Here is a 3,953-nt window from a genome sequence, read left to right as displayed (position 1 = left end):
CATTCAATAAAGTCCATTGATATATGTTCCCACATTTTTTCTGGCACATGCAGAGGTTGCAGTAGACCTGGGTAGGCAACCTGTTCATCTTTGCATCTTTGGCAAACCTCACATTCTTGAACAATTACCTTGGCTTGTTCCAGCATAGTAGGCCAATAAAACACGGCTTTAAGTCTTTGGTATGTTGCCTAAATTCCAGAGTGACCTCCTAATCCTGAATTATGGATTGTGGATATTAATTATTGTCTAAACAAACCATTGTTTCCTATCCACGCCTTCCCCTTGAATCTCAATATTCCTTGTCGTAATGACATATTTTTGCCAGCATCGCTATTGGTACTCAAGGCAATGATTGCTTTCAACACCTCTGGATCACCTTCATAACTTTCCAATATTTCCTCCATCCACTTAGGCTTTAATTGAGAGATGGCCATGCATTGTTCAGCGTCAACTACTGCCTGAGTATCCATTTTTCTCGACAACGCATCAGCCACCACATTTTCAACCCCTTTCTTGTATTGGATTTCAAAGCTTAGTCCCATTAGTTTGGTTAAGCCTTTGTGTTGGAGTGCTGTTGTGATCTTTTGATTCTGCAAGAACTTCAAACTGAAATGATCAGTTTTGACAATAAAGTGTTGTGGATGTAGGTAGTGTCTCCACTTCTCCACAGCTAGCAACAGAGCAATCAACTCTTTCTCATAAGTAGACAACTCTTGATGCTTTCTACTCAATGATTGACTTAGGAAGGCTACTGGTCTTTTGTCTTGCATTAATACTGCACATATCCCCGTGTTGCAAGCATCCACTTCTAACACAAATGGCTTAGTGAAATCAGGTAGTGCCAACACTGGGCACTAGTCATAGCCTGACACACCCCAAAATCAGATATGATGGCATGTGCCCAGACCCCACCGGACACGTCAGCCTAACACCCAAAAACTCGACGATACAGAATTTATGAAACAAGAATAAAATAGAAAATAAGCAGAAGTCTTTAAATAAACTTAACATAACCCCAGAATTGATTGTCACATGTACAAACCTCTATTACAGAATCTGAATAAAATATACAAGTCTCATAGTAAAGTTCTAGAATAGAACTGAACAACAAATATAGATAACTTCAGGGCACGTCTGGAATGAACCGCTACCTCTCAAGTAAGTCTGGAAGCTCTAATCTGAAGATGGGTAATAAGCCGGATCTAATAGAGCTGTCAACCTACACAACTGTGTAGAAGCAACAGGTACTCGCAAGTAACACTAAACTAAGTTAAACTAGCAACTACAAACAACTCCTTTCAATCCCAACCGAACCATCGAAACTTCATTCTAACAGCGAACCAACAACCTATACTACACAATTCATAATCAACAGATATATCCAACAGTGCCTCAACATCAACCTCATATCCTCATATAAGAGCAAATAGATCATATATCACATGAAGAGGGGCAAGTAGGTAAAATCCACACACCACAGACAAAGATGAAGTCAAATGCGATGCAAATGCAATAATGATGTCATGTAGTCGTGATGTATGTCTGTCCTAAGATACACATCTGTTGACGTAATCAGACCGCGCTGAATACTCAAATCAGAACCCATGGGGCCCACACATGGACCATGTATCACCGCCGGAACCAGATCCCATCGGCATCCAAATCGCTAGCCGGAGCTAGTCCATCTCATATATCTCTAGCCGGAGCTAGTCTCAACTGTGTCTCATATCCATCCATCCTCATATCAGTGTCTTAGAACTCATGCAACAGATAGTTCACACATGTGATGAATAATGAATATGCACATGTCATCAATCACAATCATATCACGATCACATCATAGTATTACACATCATCTGTCTCAATCACAACCATATCGCGATCACATCATAGTATTACACATCATCTGTCTCAATCACAACCATATCACGATCACATCATAATATTACACATCGTATGTCTCAATCACAACCATATCACGATCACATCATAGTATTACACATCGTCTGTCTCAACATCAATGTTTGTATCAATCATAGCCTACACATGCTCTTCTATCCCCTCAATATCAGTTATCACATGACTTATTCAACAAATTCAAGTCACATATAACACATTTAGCTCGTTTTATTCCCCATCTTTCAATTACAACAATTTCAATCAACAAATAAAATCCATCCTCAATCCCCATTACTCCCCAACACAATTTGGAAAGTAGTCATGTGTAGTCTAAGAGTTTAACAAAGTTTAGAAGTCACTTGCCTCAAAACACTTCAACTAGTAACTCAAATTTGAGTTTTACCCTTCCGAGCACGCTCCAAATCACCACAATCTATTCATAAATGGAATCCCACAATCAATACGAATCTAACAACACCAATATCGTGAAATTTGGAGAAAAAGGGTAAAATGGTCAAAAAATCTCATTCCGGAAAATATTCTCAAAATTTGGAAATTTTTAGTGAAAAATGTTCCCCAAGAAATTTAGAATCCAATAGTGAAAACCGTTTCGAAAATGGAGTTGAAATGAGTTCACAAACTCAAATTTTCTATTAAATTCGGATTAGGCAAAAACCCCCAAATTTTTCAGTTGAGATCTCAAATTTTGATGTTAAAATCCATAAATAATCGATGGAAATCAAAGATATAAGTTGGAAATAACTTACCCAATGAATTCCTTGCGAAAAACCACTTGAAATCGCCTATTTTCGAGCTCTCAAAGTCTAAAAATGGAGAAATGGGTATTTTCAAGTTGTGGGAAAATAGCTACTGATTTTTTACTTAAAAAAGGGCTGCTGTTGCAGCTGAAGCACAGCAATAACCCCAAAGTTTAAGTCCCCGTTGGACTCTCGGGATTCGTTCGAAATCTCGTGCACACAAACTAAATATGTACCCCCACTAAATTCGATGTTCCGGACTCAATGGAACCGTCGGAATTTGAATTCGAGGGCTCCTTGACCTGAAATTCAATAAGATGCCAAGAAACTAGTTTAACGCCAAAATATTCGAAACTCAAACGGAGCGTCTAAAAATTCAATCAAGACTCATTCTAGACTTAGAATCGCCTCCCAAAACCAACGGTACTCTCGGAATTTCAATCTGAGTCTCGGAACCTCATATGTTGACCAAAGTCAACTCTTTATCAAAATTTCACAACTTTAGCAACTTAGGACCTCAATTCTTCGTTTCAACTCCGTAACTTCACACAGACCCGTTTCGACATTCTAAAACTGCCGGAATCGACGGAAATCCGTTCCGAGTCCCAAAACTCCAAATGACTCGAAAAATCACTTTTTAACCAACTTTAACTCATAAAAAACTCAACTTCTCAAAAACTCAACTTTTTACCAACTTTTCCTCAAACCAACTTTACAACCACAAAACATGGGACTCGGGGTAACTACCGAAAGGGCAAAATAGTCATTTCCACGAAAAATCACCAAAATGACCTTTCGGGTCATTACATAGCCATTTTTAGTCGGCCAAAAGCTATTTCAGTTTCAGGATTCCACTGGAACTCTCTTTTCTTTAACAGATTGGTCAATGGCTTGCTTATAAGTGCATACCTTTTAATAAATTTTCTGTAATAACTTGTCAAGCCAAGGAATCCTTTTAACTCCTTCAATGTCATTGGATTTGGCCACTCCTTCATTACAACCACTTTAGAATGATCAGTACTCACCTCATCTCCAGAGATGATATGACCAAGATACTCTACTTGAGTCTGACCAAATGCACACTTGTTGAATTTAGCAAAAAGATTATTGATCTTTAGTAATCGCAACACAGTGTCTAAGTGGTGAATGTGAGCCTCCATGGTCTTGCTGTATATCAGTATGTCGTCAAAGAATACTAATATAAATTTCCTCATTTGATCTTTGAACACAACATTCATCAAGGACTGAAAGGTTGCTGGAGCATTAGTCAGCCCAAAAGGCATGACTCTAAACTCC

Source organism: Solanum verrucosum, unplaced genomic scaffold, assembly GCF_900185275.1.
Source record: "Solanum verrucosum unplaced genomic scaffold, falcon-dt-bn FXZP01000102.1, whole genome shotgun sequence".
Taxonomy (NCBI): domain Eukaryota; kingdom Viridiplantae; phylum Streptophyta; class Magnoliopsida; order Solanales; family Solanaceae; genus Solanum; species Solanum verrucosum.
This window is presented reverse-complemented; position numbering follows the sequence as displayed.